Raw genomic sequence first — 18,367 nt, 5'->3', positions numbered from 1 at the left:
GAAAACGACTCGTCCAGGCGAGTTGCCTTCGGCGGACGTTTTAGAGCGACTGGTAATAGGAAATCGATACTATGGCAATATTACCGGCAATAAATTTGTTTCCGAGGGCGAGACGTTTTCTTATTGCCGGCAATAAAAAAGCGAAAAACAATTCCTCGAACATGTGTTAGCTTATTTCATGTATAGAATCCATAACAAAAATTTGAAGTGACGCCACATTTGGTGTCCGATATGAAAACGAATGTCTCATATATATTTTCTCTTCGTCATGTATCAAAATTTGTACTACGCGGAAAATTTAAGTATCTCGCGAAATGAGCGAAAAAATAAAGTAGCTTCCCAAATTTTCCACAACACGTATCACTTTTGAAGTATGTATATGGATCAAAACGGCAACAGTGCTATCACATCGCATATATCTTGCTATGGTTTTTTTTTAGAAATATATACATGGGTTTAAACGTTGCATATTTTGCAGCGATAGGAAATGTTGTTTCCCATGTATTTTGTTGTGTGTTTGGAAGTTATGCAATTCGTGCTACGTGCAACGGCTTTGAAATATTTCGAGAATACCCCTATTATATTCCTTTAAAGGTACTTAATGAAATAATGGCTGCTGTCTTGTTGTGTGTTTGCAAGTTATGCAATCCGTGCTACGTGCAACGGCTTTGAAATATTTCGAGAATACCCCTATTATATTCCTATAAAGGTACTTAATGAAATAATGGCTGCTGTGGTCAGCAGTGCGCGCTACCATTCCGCACGGCCTGGGTTTAAGCCCGGCTTCCGATCAACATCAAAAAAAGTTGTTTTCCAATAGCGGTCGTCCCTCGGCGGGCAATGGCAAATATATGACTGCATTTCTGCTATGAAAAATAGGTTCCTATAAAAAGGCATTCTCCGTTCGGAGTCGGCGTAAAACTGTAGGTCCCTCCCCTTTGTGCGACAACATCATGGCGAACGCCACAAATCAGATGAAAAGCTCGGCAAAATACTAACATATGTGTAAGCGTCAATATTTAATAAAATAAATTGTAATATTTACTAAAACCTTACTGGTTCATTACAAACAAAAAATTAAACTTCGTTGGTATAACCCTCAATTTTTTTATACCAAAAACCCCGTTATTTTCGTACTTGATGCACTTATCTATTAATAGCTTGACCATTTTCCATCCACTCGAACAAGTTTTGAAGAGGATTTATAGACCTTTATTAAAACCATGTATAATAATATATTGTTAGACTTAGCTTGTTGGGAGGTCGGAAAAAATCCTCTTAGCTATATCCTCCCCGCGGGTGCCGACTGGGCAATGGGCGTCGCTGCTGTCACCGCGATGGCTTAGCACTTAGACTAGTACCTAGAGCGGGTCTTGGCGGTGCGAGCAGGCGGCGTCTAGCGAAGGCAGGAGTATGTATCCATCCTTCTCTTCCTAGTGCTATGCTCTGCTCTGCTCTGCATATGAAACTGGGGGAGGGGGGTGTATGCCTACTTCTGCCATTGCTAACGAGGTACCTGGCGGTAACTATAAAAACGCTAGGGGTAGAGGTTCCCTGACACAAAAACTCACCATGGAGGCTAGAAAAGAAGAAGAACGGACTGGGATATTAGCCCAAACGTCGGCGGGAGAAGTGGCAACTACCACCGGCGGGCACAGCGATTCTACTCGCTGTCGCCAGCGGCCAAACCTCTGCTGTGGAGGGAGCGGTTCACAGCGATTGTAGTGCTACCGCCAAACCGACGCTACAGCGCATGGGTGCCACAGTCCACGAAGACTCGGACCTCGAAAGCGTTACCACCCAAGAGGAAGAAGCCTTGCTACGCTCTCCGGGGGATGCCAAAGGTGCTTTTTCGGCATCAAAGAAAAGGCCTAGGGCAAAACCCAGTAAGGAGGGGTTGAAGGCTAAAGCCATATACAAGGCGGCGGTCAAAGTCCACGAGAGACTTAGCTGCAAGTCCAACCGGACGAAGGAAGAGGAGGAAAGGTTGGCTTGGGCTAAGGGGAAAATGGAGGAAGGCCGGTCGTACTACGCGGCAAGGCCACGATGCAATGCCACGGACCCGGGATTCGCAAACCGGATCGAGGAAGGAATCGCGGCTAAAAGGCAGCGGTCGGCTGAAAGCGAGACAGCAAGGCCGGCCAAGAGATCGAAGCGCAGAGACGACGCTGCAAAGCCCAACGTCAGGCTCGATCAAGAGAAAGCGACAACATCGAGAGCGGCAGCAACGGCCAGTGAGATAGCCAGGAGACATCTAATCGTGGCACTCATAGACCGTAGCAATCCGCTGGGACAAATGTCTCAGGAGCGCTGGGAAGCAGTGGAGTTAAGGCTGCTGGATGCGCTCGTCGAGAAAATGGATGGGGACCCTAACACGACCATGCTAACTTTCGATGGTGCGGGGTGGCTAAACGGGGCAAAAATACTAAAGTGCAAGGACGATCCAACTCTACTATGGGGAAAGGAAGCTGTTGCGACGCTTCAAGGCCTGTGGGAGGGCGCCGTCTTGGAGGTTGTGGACCGCAGCTGCATACCGTCCATACCGAAGTCGAAGGTGCTCATACCCCGCACGGTAAAACCTGAGAATGCGCTGCGGCTTCTGCAGAGACAGAATCCAGACGTGCCGACGGGAGATTGGAGGGTGTTAAAGGTCACCAACTCCGGTAAGGAGGATGGCAGCCAAAACTACATCTTCCAAATAAATAAGCCGGCCGAAGACATATTGTACGCTAGGTTTGGGAAGATGGCGTGGGGCGTAGGTAGCGTATACCTTCGCCTGAAGAAGCGAAACCTGGCGGATAATAATGAAAATACGTTGGAGGAGCGAGAGGTTGAGAAGGATCTGGGAGAGATTCTGGAGGCCACCTTGAATGTCCAGGATAACGAGAAGGGTGAACCGGAGACTCTACCCGACCCCGAGAAGAATCCTGATCCTTGCAGTGAAGGTTCTTCAGATAAACTTGCATAAAAGCAAGGTCGCCTCTGCCGAGCTCCTCCTCAATTTAGAGAGGATCGGCTACGATGCGGCGTTAGTCCAGGAACCATGGATAGCATAGGGAAACGTGGTATCTGGACTAAAGTCGCAAACATACTACACGCACATCCCGAGTGCAACAAATAGGGTAAGAACAGCTATACTGGTTAAGAATAGTATACACTCTTATATTGATCTTAATTTCTCTTCAGACGACCTGACGGTGGTAGCTGTGAAGGATGGCAAGGATGACACAATACTCCTTGCATCTTGTTACATGCCTCACGACGAGGAGGCGCCACCAAACGGGCTCCGGAGGTTGGTGGCAGAGGCCGAGAAGTCGAAACGTCTACTCGTCATAGGCGCGGATGCCAATGCGCACAAAACGGTATGGGGGAGTGGCGATACCAACGAAAGGGGTGAGTCTTTACTAAACTTTATCTTAACAAGTAATTTAGATATAGCCAACCGGGGTGAGGAACCAATTTATATTAGCCCTACCTCGAAGAAAGTTCTTGATATAACACTCCACACTAGTGGGGGAATCGGAGTAGGAGACTGGGAGGTGCTTAGTACACCCTCGTTTCCTGACCACAGGTATGTAGGATTTCAGGTGGAATTCTCAGCCGGTACAAAAAGGGAAACTTTCAGAAATCCCAAGAATACGAACTGGGAATTGTATGAAAGGATAGTGAGGAAGAATTTAAACAAGTATAGGCTAAGTGACTCCCACTCTGAATTGGAGGAACTGGTAGTCACACTTACCAACTCTCTAAACAAAGCTTATCGCATCGCATGCCCTCCGCTACATGCAAGGCGAGGTTCAAAGCCACCTTGGTGGAACAGGAGGCTCGAATCACTCCGCAGAAATGTCAGAGAACTCTTCAAACTGCCCAAGATAGCCGATGACGAGTTCTGCTGGATGGAATACAAAGATATACTTAAGAAATACAAGAAAGAGATTCGCAAATGCAAACGGGAGTCGTGGAAGAGCTTCTGCGGTGAATTAGAAAAAACAACCGAGGTAGCCAGGCTAAGGAAGTTGCTATCCAAGAACCCGACTACTCCAAGGTTGCTACGTAAAAAATGTGGAGAGTGGACTGGAAGCAGTGAGGACTCACTGGAAGACCTAGTCAACACACATTTTCCGGGGTGTACAGACAGCATAGATCTACAATTTTCAGGAGATAGCATGGAAAATGTCCCCCCGGACATCATAACGGAAGAAAAAATACGGTGGGATATCGATGGATTCCAACTGTTTAAGTCTCCAGGCACAGACGGTATCTTTCCAGCCATGATGCAAAAAATTTCCGCAGTGCTGGCACCATACTTGAAAATAATATACGAGGGATGTTTAAGGTTAAACTATGTGCCTGTCCTGTGGAGAGAGGCGAGGGTCGTATTAATACCGAAGGCGGGCAAAGGAAATCGCCTCTATTCGAAAGAATACAGACCAATTAGTCTAACCTCATTCCTAAAAGACGCTCGAAAAGATTCTGAACACATACATTAAGGATAAGCTGCCGTCGGCCAGCATATCAAAGGCGCACCATGCTTACACGAAGGGTAGATCCACTGACACTGCACTTCACTCACTAACCACGGTAATAGAAAGAACTCTGGAGCATAAGGAATATGCCCTAGGGGTCTTCCTGGACATAAGTGGGGCATTTAATAATGTCTCCTATGAGGCAATAGTGGAAAGTCTAGAAGCAGCTCAGGTAGAGTCTGCCATCCTACTATGGATGAAAAGCCTGCTGAGCTGCAGAAAGATTAACGCGGAGTGGAACGAAGCCAGACTGCTCAGACTAGCGCGTAGAGGAACTCCTCAGGGTGGCGTTCTGTCACCACTCCTGTGGCTACTCGTAGCGAATGAGCTTCTGAGGAAATTCGAAGGGAAAGCACCCAGACTAATTGCCTATGCGGACGACATAGCTATAGTTGTTACGGGGAAATTCGTAGACACCATCACTAACGTAATGGAAAGGGCTCTAAGGGTCGTACATCGATGGGCGACAACAGCAAACTTAGAGGTAAATGCTGACAAAACGGATGCGGTACTGTTCACAAGAAGGTAAAAAATCCCCGCGTGGAAACCCCCAAGGCTCTACGGGGAGGGGCTATCAATTAAGGATCACACCAAGTACCTGGGAGTAATATTGGACAGCAAACTGATGTGGAAGCTAAATGTAGAGGAAAGGGTGAAAAAGGTCAGTGGTGCCCTTTACGCATGTAAAAAGATGCTGGGTACCACATGCGGCCTATCCCCTGGCCTCATGCATTGGTGTTACACAGCGGTAGTAAGGCCGATATTGCTCTACGGCGCTCTGGTATGGTGGACCGCTGCCAACAAAATCTCGTATAGGAAACAATTGGAGCGAGTACAGCGGATCGCTGCACTGTGCATAACAGGAGCGCTAAGGACCACTCCAATGGCGGCACTTGAAAGGCTACTTGACCTACCGCCAATCGACATCGCAGTGGAGAGCACTGCAGCGAAATCCGCCATGAGATTGATGGCCTTAGGTGAATTCTCCGCTAGAACCTTCGGGCACAGCTCGATGATATGCGGGGGGATGGAGGACAAAATTGACCACATACCCCACGCTTCATCTGGGAAAGAAGGTTTAAAGGCGCATGATCAGGCGACCGGCCAGCGGAACGTATAACATCTATACGGATGGATCAAAAATGGCTGATGGAGTGGGCGCCGGAGTCTACTGCGCCGAGCTAGACCTCAGCCAACCCTTCAAGCTTCCAGAGTCTGTCTCTTATACACATCTTTCTNGGGCGCCGGAGTCTACTGCGCCGAGCTAGACCTCAGCCAACCCTTCAAGCTTCCAGAGTACTGCAGTATCTTCCAGGCGGAAGTCTTAGCTATAGGGAAAGCTGCCGAGATTGCTAACAACACAGGAAACTATATAAAAAATATCAATATATATGTCGATAGCCAGACGGCGATTAAGGCTATAATCTCACATCGTATTTCGTCAGAAAATGTTCTTAGAAGCAGGGAAGCAGTAGACAGGGTGGCCGAGGGTACACGGCTGCATATATACTGGGTCCCAGGCCACAAGGGCATTTTAGGCAACGAAATAGCTGATGAAATTGCCAAAAGTGCCATCAGTCTTGCTAGCGAACCAGTACAGGAAATACAAAAGTCGCTAAAAACGATCTATAAGGAAATTTCCGAAAGAGCTGAGTGCCGGATCCGGGTGATATGGAACGCTTTAGCGACATGCAAAACCACCAAGATCATGTACAATAGCAGCAAAGGAAACACCCATTTCTTGCTTACACGGTCACGCAGGGATTGCAGGACAGTTGTTGGCCTAATGACGGGCCACAACCTACTGGCATCCCATGCATGCAGAATGGGCATTAGTAACAGTTAACCATGCAGGAAGTGCAGGGAGGAAGGCATGAGTGAGACGTTAGAACACCTCCTCTATATCTGCCTCTGTATCCGGCCTTAGCTAGAACTCGTCTTACATATCTCGGAGCTTCGCAGTTCAAAGGACTAGAGGAGGCTTCAAAACTGGATATTAAGGCTCTCTTGAACTTCGCAAAAAGCGTTGACGTCCTATACGACGACTACTTTAGATCGCAGTAATACGGACCTCCATCTGGCACTACAAAGGACCAATGGGTCTATGTAAGGCGCATCAGCCGGCCAGTGTAACCTAACCTAACCTAACTTGTTGGGAGTTTTCATCTGTTAAATTTTAATGAGCCCCTATTTTCTTAATTATTTCAACTTTGATCATCGGTAATTTAAAAAATGTCTATGACAGTTGCCAAATATGTGGTATTTATCTAAAATAATAGATAGAATAGATAGAAGTTAAACAGTTTAAGCAAAAATGCGGCCTTGTATTTATTTGTGTGTATTTACCGGACGTGCAGATTTTTTGAGCAATGTGGCTAAGGAGTTTATCAATATTTACTAAATCTCAAAAACTACTAGACCGATCTCAACCAAATTTGATATACACATTGTGCTTGGCCTCCTTCAGAAATCGGGCAAAAACCACGTGCTTCACTCACATAACGGTAATTTCAAAACACTCAAGGCTAGTAAGGGGAGTAATTTTTATCCGATCATAGTAGAGTACTCGTTTCGTCACATGGAAACGAATGCATGACGACTAGGGATTGCAGCGATTAATCATTTGATTAAAGTAAGCGATTACTTTTGTCCAATTTACGATTTAATTGTATCGTTATTTTGTGTTTCATCGATTAATTGTGTCATGAATCGATTAATTGTAAAATAATCGTAAAAATATTTTCATGAAATATGAATTCTGTAGTAGTCTAAAATCCATCAATCGAACTGTCTTTTTTGCTAGCTGCATCAACTTCACTCGACCCGAGGCACATAGGGGTATTTGACCGATTTAGGCGGCCAAAATTATTTTTATGCAAATTTTAACTCAAAATGTTTAGAAACGACGTGTTACAATTTTTAAAACTGTAAATGTTTAAAGTCAAGTAAATAGACTGGGGGGATGTCCAAGTATTCGACCAAACCAACGAAAATAAAGTTGCTTGAAGTTTGCCATCGATAGACTCCATGCTATCGAGGTCCGATTGTGGAAACATTGATACCTACGTATTCATATCGCTGCGGAGAAGGTTTATATCTAGGTTAGAATATAACAAGTAAGAGCAGCGCTGTCTTCGGCTATGCCGAAGGCTTCATACCTTTCATGAACATCTGCAAATTTTACTTTGACAGATTACTGCTTTTGAATACATCTGCATACATCGATAGAGGAGTTACATACTTATATAAAAAATCGCATCTAAACAATCAGAGGTATGGAAGATATACTTTATATGGCACCAATCTAAGTGATTTTCACTGCTATGTGATCGGTATGTAAACCGGTAACACAATTTATTGGGTTTAGTTTCCTACATAAAGGAGATATATGGCAAAAACTGGTATCTGAACAATCAGTGCTATAGGAGATAAAGCTTATACAGCATAGATTTTGACGATTTTCTCAGTAGACTTTGTATTATTATTTATAAAATATCTTACGAAATTTATCGGTTTTAGCTGTTCAAATAAAGGAGTTTTACAGTAAAATCCCATATCTGAACAATCAGATGTATGGAAGATATATGTTGTAGTCATCCGATCCTTGTTATTTTCACTGTAAGTATTCTGTTAATAATGAGTGAAAATGGTGCGAAATTTCATGTTCCTAGCTGCATAAATGGAGGAGTTATGATAAAAGACCTCATATCTGAACAATCAGTTGTATGGGGGCTGCAGGTTATAGTGACCCGATCTTTGTTATTTTCGCTGTAAGTCTTCTGTTGATAATGAGTGAAAACAGCGCGAAATTTCATGGTCCTAGCTACATAAATGGATGAATTATAACGAAAAATCTCATATCTGAACAATCAGTTGTATGGGAGCTATAGGTTATAGTTACCCGATCTTTTTAATTTTCACTGTAAGTTTTCTGTTGATAATTATTGAAAACAGTGCGGAATTTCATGTTCCTAGCTATATAAATGGAGGAGTTATAACGCAAAATTTTATATCTGAACAATCAGTTGTATGGGAGCTATAAGTTATAGTGACCCCATCTTTGTAATTTTCACTGTAAGTTTTCTGTTGATAATGGGTGCAAGTATTGCAAAATTTCATGTTCGTAGCTGCATAAATGGAGAAGTTATAATGAAAAATCTCATATCTGTACAATCAGTTGTATGGGAGCTATATGTTAAAGTGGTCCGATTCTTCCGGTTCCGACAAATGATTAATACATTATAAAAATACACCCACCTACCAAATTTGATCCGGATATCTCGAAAACTGAGAGATTAGATTGCATACAAACAGACAGACAGACGGACAGACGGACATGGCTAAATCAACTCAGCTCGACGTTCTGGTACTTACAAACATCGGACCAAAGTTATAATACCATTTCATGCTCATGAAAGGTATAAAAAGGGTTGCCACCTGCTAAAAAATCAAATGCAATTAAATTAAATGAATACTACAATATGGGTATCGATCGAAATGTTTTTGAAAAGGCTTTATTTCTTAACAACATGTGGGAGAATTACCATCCGTTTAAAAATTAAATTCAAGGGAATTAGGTAACTGAAATATGTATAACAATATTGGTGTCAGACTGAAAAGTTTAATAAGGTTATAGTTTGAAACTATTTTTAACAGGGCTGCCACTTGCTTAAAAATTAAATTCAATATATATGATAGGTAAGATTAACTTTAACAATATGGATATGGAAGATGAGATGATTTGCCACCTGTCAAAAAATTTAACTCAATTAATTTAAATGAATTACTACGCTAAGGGTATCATCCAAAACGGCTTTGAAAGGGCTTAATTTTCAATTACATTTAGTAGGATTGCTACCTGTTTAGAAAACCAAATTAAATCAAAATAACATATGATTACAACAACACTATACGGAGTAACCATTATGTTGAGTCTTATTGAAATAATTTGCACCTTATCTAACACGCAGAAATAGTATATAGTAGTTTGTTTTATTTGAAATGTCTTTCAACTTTAATTTTTTAGTGAATCTTTTGTGTCTTCTTAGAATCAATAATTATAAATAATTTCGAATACGTGGCAACTTTGTCTTCAGGTACCCTTAAAATTAAAAACATTATCTGAATACAGAATTCCATCCGAATCGTTAGAGCAGTTTCCTAGAAACCTTTGGATATATATATACATATTTACAAGAATTGATTGTTAAAGTAATGAGATACATACATATATATATATAGTTTGAGAAAAAAAATCGTACGATTTTACTGCCTTAAAAACTTATTTGCAAATTTTTACCAGAACTTACCCTTAAGTAGAGAATTTTTTTCTAAATGTACTGACAACTATTTTCTCCCTGCAACTCTCCAAATTTTTATATTGAACCCCTCCTCCCCCACCGTCCCAGGCCCCCTCTTAACGTTGTCGGGCGTCTTGACTTGCCTATCACCCCCCTTTACTCATTGAACACTTTTACAGAACACCCTGTACATGTAAAGAAAACAGCTACAGTACTGCAGCAGTATTTTCGGTTTATTTTTCGGCAGTAGTAAATAATTCCTTGGTCAGTGCACAGCAAATGCACCTTTTCAGCAGTGTTTTTAGTTTGTTTCCAAACTATGAACTGTCAAGCATAACACCCAAGCAAGAATCTCAGCGCCGTTGAGTGGTGTTAAATAACTTTATGAATGTAGTTCATTTCTCTAATCCATTAAAATTTGCAAAAATACGATATTTTTCCTTGTAGCTCTGCCGGCACCACTTCATATTATATTTGTATTAAACTATTTGGATTATATGGTATTTCTCTGCTTTACAATTATCTAATTTAATATAATTTTAAAACTGAACACACGATTTAAAGCAGATTTTTACAACTTCGGCTTGTATTAAACACATCTAAAAACCAAATAAATAATTATCAACACGGCACTTTGACAGCGCGGTGCGAGCGAATTAAAGCAAAGGGGGATTAAAAAATAACGGAATCTAGTCAAGAATTATATTCTCTTCACCTTATATTCACTTAAAAAAGAAAAAAGTGTGTTTGGAAAATTCGACTTTTGGCCGCCTAAATCGGCCAAATACCCCTCTCTGCGAGGTTAAAAAATTCATTTCAAAAATTCGATACCTTCTCATGAAAACGTGTAGCGAATCGTCATCAGAACCAGTAGAAAATGGGCTCGATCTTTGGGCCCCTCATAAATCTATTATACACAAAGTAAGGCAAAAAGATGAGGATTCGGGTCACACACAAGATGAAATGAAGTTTTATTTAAATTGTCAAGTCCTAGAACTAAAGCGAAATATCATCGACGCTTGGGAGGATATGAAAACTGTTTGCCCAAAACTTTACGGACTTTCGAAGAAATGCTGTCATTTAGTTGATACCTCGGTGTCTTCTAGGGTTGCCAACCGTAGTATAATATATAGTATTGTACTATTTTTTCAGTATGTATTAGGGTAAAAAAATTCTAAATGTAAAGGCGACGTGGCACCTCCAATACAAACCGAATTTTTTCATACTCCATATCTCTGGAAGTGTTCATGGTAGAATACTGGAACTTAGAATGGCTATATATGAAATCAATTGCACACTCGTGAAGAAAATTTTGGACTGTTGTAAAAGGGGGCGTGGAACCTCCCATACAAACACAATTTTTCATACTGCATATCTCTGGAAGTGTTCATGGTAGAGTTCTGGAACTTGGTATGGAGATATACGTAATTAGTCGCATACTCTTGGAGAAAAATTGGAGCTATTGTTAAAGGGGCGTGGCACCTCCCATACAACCCGAATTTTTCAAACTGCATATCTCTGGAAGTTTTCATGGTAGAGTTCTGGAGGTTGGTATGGAGATATAAGAAACCAATCGCATAATCCTGAAGAAAAATTGAAGCTATTGGGAAATTGGGCAAGGCACCTCCCATACAAACCGAATTTTTCATGCTGCATATCTCTGGAAGTGTTCGTGGTAGAACTCTGGAACTTGATTTGGAGAAATACGAAATCAATCGCATGTTCTTGGAGAAAAATTCGAGCTATTGAAAAAGGGGGCGTGGCACCTCCCATACAAACCGAATTTTTCACACTGCATATCTCTGGAAATGTCCATGGTAAATTATTGGAACTTAGTAGTTATATATGAAACCAATCGAATGCACATGAAGAAAAATGGGAGCTATTGTANGTGGTAGAACTCTGGAACTTGATTTGGAGAAATACGAAATCAATCGCATGTTCTTGGAGAAAAATTCGAGCTATTGAAAAAGGGGGCGTGGCACCTCCCATACAAACCGAATTTTTCACACTGCATATCTCTGGAAATGTCCATGGTAAATTATTGGAACTTAGTAGTTATATATGAAACCAATCGAATGCACATGAAGAAAAATGGGAGCTATTGTAAAAGGGGGCGTAGCACCTCCCATACAAACCGAATTCTTATACTCTCTGAAAGTATTCATTGAACAGTACTGGAACTTCGTATGGAAAAATTGGGGCTATTTGAAAAGGGGGCGTGAGGCCTACAAACGTACCGACTTTTAGCTATCTTTGAATGTATTTATAACACTATGCGACAGTCAAAATCGGGATGGGATGAAACCAACGGGAAATGTTATATCGGTCAAAAACTAGTTATACGTGGCCCGGCGTTTCGCTGGGTCACGTCTAGGAATCGAGATATATCGATTTGAAGTTAGTAACTATCATATAGGGGAAATTGTCACCTTTGATGGTCTTTTTTTTGACATAACTCGAGAACCACTAGTCGGATTTTGCTCAAACAAATTTAAAAAAATTAAAAATTACAATTCCTTTAATCTGTTCATATAACGTTTTTCTATATAATCAACAGTTTTGCCGGTAAAAATAATTGTATGAAGAAAAAAAATCCAAAACGGAAAAAAGGCAAGTCGTATTACTTTCACGCAAAGTCACATAACCTTTAAGCAAAATGATATATAGATCATGAAAATCGATGGACGCGTTTCGCTTTTATTCACAATTAAGTGAAGGTATCTCATTTTGACAAGAATCAATTGATTCTATGTCAAAATGAGATACCTTCACTTAATTGTGAATAAAAGCGAAACGCGTCCATCGATTTTCTGATCTATTACTCATTTTGCTTAAAGGTTATGTGACTTTGCGTGAAAGTAATACGACTTGCCTTTTTTCCTTGGTTTAGATTAAAATAAATTTATTTTTAGGAAAATTTTTTTTCTTCATACAATTATTCTTTACCGGCAAAACTGTTGATTATATAGAAAAACGTTATATGAATCAGATTAAAGGAATTGTAATTTTTAATTTTTTTAAATTTGTTTGAAGCAAAATCGGACTAGTGGTTCTCGAGTTATGTCAAAAAAAAGACCATCAAAGGTGACAATTTCCCCTATATGATAGTTACTAACTTCAAATCGATATATCTCGATTCCTAGACGTGACCCAGCGAAACGCCGGGACACGTATAACTTCTTTTTTACCGATATAACTTTCCCCGGTAGTTTGAACCCTTCCCGATCACTGACCCCTACCATTTGTCTCACAGTGTCATTCTTCTGTAGGTGTGTTTGTGAGTGAAATCCTCCTAAATGGTTGTACGGATTTTAATGAAATTTTTTGTGTGTGTTTGAGTGGGTATCTGGATGGTTTAGTTTCACAATTTAAACCGCCAGTTCGCTCTGTAGTTGAGTTATTACTAAAAATCTTATTTATGTCCAATTTGGCTAATATTTTAAATATGTATTGGTAATGGTAAGAGCAATACTATTGCAAAAACGTGCTGCGAAGTGGCGCTGGAGTCGAGTTATTACTAAAAATCTTATTTATGTCCAATTTGGCTAATATTTTAAATATGTATTGGTAATGGTAAGAGCAATACTATTGCAAAAACGTGCTGCGAAGTGGCGCTGGAGTCGAGTTATTACTAAAAATAGTCAAGTGAGAAAAGGTGCCGTGAAGGTCAGATTAAATCGACCTGTTGTGCCATTGAGTATATCGAACTCTCCTGTGCTACGATTGGCCCCATGGATGTGATTTTCAAATATTATTATGCGTCCAAGCTTTTAAGGTATTTCGTCTGAAATAAGTACATGTATATTGCATTTTTGTAGAAAAATTATTCGCAGCCATTTTGAAATTGCCACCAACTATACTGTAAAGCTTCTAGGACAGATTCACTATAGAACCGGGTCACTGTTGCCGCCAGGGAGTGAAGAGGAACAAATTCTTCAAATTTATTTCGTTTTGCGAATAACCGTGCCATGAAATGCTGCACAGTTGGAGAACTTAGCTTATTTAAAGCGGCAAATGACCACCAAACCATAATCTTGGCAGATAAATGTGCCAATGAAAATCGTAAACGTGAATTGTTGGTGAAAATGTTGACCAAAAAGTTTCATAAAAAAAAATAAAAATTTTAGTCGTGACGAAGTTCGCTAGTTAAGTTATAAATATAAATATATTTCAGTAATTTGCAAGAAAAAATGCGTATTAAAATAAAATACCGAAATAACTAGATTAAATTAAATATACTTTAAAGTAAATTAAAGTAAAAAGTCATAGTGAGTTTCAGTTAGCAACATATTGTTAAAAATACTGAGAATGAACTACTAAATTCACATAAAATTATTTTATCTCCCTGATACAAAATGAACTTTTGATTTATATAAATTTAAATTTTGGTTGCGATAGGGCATATGATATTTTCATAGTTAACACTGAATTATTAAAAACCAAGAGTGCAAAGGTATATATCATAATATGTACATATGTATACTAGGGTGCCCATCGAAAATTTTTTTTTTGGAAATTTCAGGACCCTACCCCCTTATTTTACTCGTTTTTATGGCAAATATTATTGCTTATTTTTTATAGATTTTTTAAGGGTCATTTAGATTTAGGTCAGAAAATACGATTTTCTAGATTTATGAGTTTTTGAATGACTATTTTTGATTCGATTTCAAAGATCGAATATGATCTGAGAAGAGGATATATAGGCCTTTAAAATATATATATATATAAAATATAAATTTTTAAATTTTGACCATCGATAATTTCCAAAATAACAAAATATGTACCACTACCTATAATCACTTCTATTTTTAAGTAAACTAATAGCTAATTTATTGCAATCGCATAAAAATTGGCCAAGTTAGGCGACTTTACTTAAATACGGCCTTGAATTTATATTGTTCATGTACCGGACTTAAAGATTTTTGAGCAGTGTGACTAAGGAATTCATCAATATTTATTCAACATTGATATATACAATCGCTCTTTAGCAAAGAAGTGGTTTTTCAAGAAATTTTAGGAAAATGAGGGAGGCACCGCCCACTTATATCATATATGTATGTGTATCCCAAAAACTAAATACTTCACCGATCTCGACCAAATTTGGTATACACATTGCGCTTAGCCTCCTTAAGTACCATCTTGAATATTTTTGAAATCGGACAAAACCTACTCCTTCTAAAATATAGCTACCTTTGAGTTTTTTGAAATTACCGTTACGTTGGTGGAGCCCGTGGCTTTTGGTTGAGATCGGTCAAGTAGCTTTTGAGATACACATATATGATATAAGTGGGCGGTGCCACTCCCATTTTCCTAAAATTTCCTGAAAACTCACTTCTTTGCTAAAGAGCGATTGTATATATCAATTTTGAATAAATATTGATGAATTCCTTAGTCACACTGCTCAAAAAATCTGAAAGTCCGGTACATAAACAATATAAATTCAAGGCCGTATTTAAGAAAAGTTCCCTAACTTCGACAATTTTTATGCGATTGCAATAAATGAGCTATCAGTTTATTTAAAAATTAATTTAATTTTAGATAGTAATACATATTTTGAAATTGTCGAAATTATCGATAGTCAAAATTTAAAAAATTAAGAGAAATATGCTTTTTATATATCAATTTTGAATAAATATTGATGAATTCCTTAGTCACACTGCTCAAAAAATCTGAAAGTCCGGTACATAAACAATATAAATTCAAGGCCGTATTTAAGAAAAGTTCCCTAACTTCGACAATTTTTATGCGATTGCAATAAATGAGCTATCAGTTTATTTAAAAATTAATTTAATTTTAGATAGTAATACATATTTTGAAATTGTCGAAATTATCGATAGTAAAAATTTAAAAAATTAAGAGAAATATGCTTTTTTTTATTTTTCCCGATAAAAAATCCCAACAATCCAAGTCCAACAATAGATTTATATATCATTTAAAAGGCGTATATATCCTCTTCTCAGATCATATTCGATCTTTGAAATCTACAAAATCGTATTTTCTGACCTAAATCGACAGGTCGCGACCTCTAAATGACCTTTAAAAAATCTATTAAAATAGGCAATAATATTTCTCATAAAAGTGATAAAATTAAGGGGGTAGGGTCTTGAAATTTCCAAAAAAAACATTTTCGATGGGCACCGTTATATATACTAGGGCGGAGTAATTTAATTTCGAAAAAGTGTACGGTATATTCGAATTCTTCGATTCTAAGCAAAAAAAAAGAAGAAAAATCAGTGTATTATAATTTTTTCGAAATTAATTACACAGGTTTACAAAAAAAAAGCTTACGCATATTAAACCAAACCTATATATCCCTATGTTATTCGACACGCTGAATGCGAATCCGAAGTCCGTTAGTCTCCACCACGTCAGGTTCGTGGTCAGTTGAAGGTCAAGTAGGACATAAAATGTATTCAACAAAAATTCAAAAAAAAAATTGTTTTTGTTGTCACTGACACCGAGTATGGAGGTCCCTTGATTCCTCAAGGTCATCTGGAGGTCATGCCCAGGTCATGCCAAGGTCAAATTCCGATGAATTTTCAGGTTTATTCAATGAATTTTTCCCTACTTGACCTTCAAATGACCACGAACCTCACGTGATGGAGGCTAACGGACCTCGGATTCGCATTCAGCATCTCGAATAACATAAGGATATATAGGTTTGTTTTAATATGCATACACTTTTTTTTGTAAACCTGTGTTATTAATTAATTAATTTTCTATTTGCAAAAATGTGTGTGTCTCTTCATACAATATAATGCTGTTTCGTTTGAAAATTGCGAGGCCAAACGTCATTTTTGGTATATAGTTCAATTGCCATTTTTGCTCAGAATTAATTGTAGAATTTCTATTTGCTATACATTTTCTTCGAAAATTTGCTCCAAACAAATTACTCAGCCCTAACGTACATATCAAAAACGTTTTTACTTTTTCTTTTAAATGAAATACTATATACATAAATATACACCCCAAATGCGAATGTCGACTGGCAGTAGATAAACGACTATTGAGCGATTGTCGATTATCGATGCTATTGAGAGTGTCGCTTAGTCGCTCAATTAGCGACTGTGAATACTTTTTAATCGCTCATCCTTCTATTGCTGTTTTTTAGTCGTTGGAGTTTGCGTTTATAAAATTTACATAATAAAGTGTTACTATAATGGATAAAAAGTAAGTCAATTAAACTGGAAGTTGTAAAAAATTGTGCATTATACCTATATACGTATGTGTCTGAATTACAGATCAAAAATTGTAAGCAACAAAAGGTAACTTGCGCGGTTGGTCAAGCTGATGCAGGAGAATGAGGACATAATCAAAGGAATTTTCGGAAAGAGTAGGGGCGGTAGCTCCGCTTCTGTTGTGAAAGATATGCAATATATCTTGTGCATATAACTCCGGCTACGCCATCCACAGTGTTTTTGCGCAGAACCAACATCAAAAGTTTATACAAAAAAACTGCATAATTTATTAATTGACTAGTGCTCGGAAATTTGAAATCTTTATTTTAAATTAAAGTTGAATTCTTTCAATACACTTGTTATGTTGTTATGTTAAAGTTTTTAAACTCGGGTCACGCGTTTGAACACAAAAACCCAACATCATTGTACAAAAAACTTAACCGTACCGTATTTCTTAAACTTCCATAAAGTTTATTAATGAGGAAAACAGCTTTTCCTGCAAATCTTGTAAAGCCTAAAAACCGTGAAGCATGGGGAACGCAACTTCTATTCATAAAACTCACATATGTACATACACCTTCCAAGTCCAAGGGATCCGACGAATCTCGCAATTCCCTCCTTGCTTTAGCCAACTCTACTAATCTATTAGCTTCCGCATCATCTTCCTCATCACTAAACCATATTTCAACTGTGTCCATTTTTTAAATTTTATAATAAAAGTAATTATTTTAAAAATGATGTAAATAAAACACTCAAAAAACAAATGTAAACAAACAAACAGCTGTTTACAATTCTGTCAACCATTCACAATAGTACAAATTTTTATCGATCAAGTTACACAATAGCAAAATAAAAGGTGATCGACTCGATCGACAAATTTCTATTCTACTGCCAGTCGCCACTCGCAATAGGGGCCATATTTGAAGTGTACTATATTTTTTTCAAATTTTTTTGAAAAAGTTGGCAAACCTAGTACCTGCTGAGCGCCTCTTTTTAGAGGCTGGCGCTACAGCCACCGAGAAACACAACCGCTTAACAACAAAACGCATATCAAAACTTTTGTTTTTGCAAACTTGGTTAAACAATAAATAATTATCGCCGCTAAAAATCCTCGTATTATTTTGTTTAAGGGTAATTAAAAAGAAAATTAGAAATTTTTTATGGAATACGCACTGTAAAAAAATGCCTTTAAAAATTCGACTAATCGATTATTTCTCAATAATTGCAACTAATTTTTTTTGCTTGTGATTAATCATATGATTATTATAATTTTTTCTGCCATCCCTAATGACGACTAGACTTCTGCGCACTTGAGCGCTCAGCACGTTTTATATTATCTTAAATTACTCATAGCCTGGAC

The 18,367-nt window shown here is 38.6% G+C and overlaps 1 protein-coding gene across 4 annotated transcripts in view; it reads right to left on the bottom strand.

The window, feature by feature from the left end:
* The window catches only part of cno (adherens junction formation factor afadin), a 379,548-nt gene that overhangs the window by 42,550 nt on the left and 318,631 nt on the right, over positions 1 to 18,367 (bottom strand). The window lies entirely within an intron of this gene.

This window comes from Rhagoletis zephyria, unplaced genomic scaffold (assembly GCF_001687245.7).
Source record: "Rhagoletis zephyria isolate East Lansing unplaced genomic scaffold, Rhagoletis_zephyria_1.1 Rzeph_scaffold_00199, whole genome shotgun sequence".
Taxonomy (NCBI): Eukaryota; Metazoa; Arthropoda; class Insecta; order Diptera; family Tephritidae; genus Rhagoletis; species Rhagoletis zephyria.
This window is presented reverse-complemented; position numbering and strand designations above follow the sequence as displayed.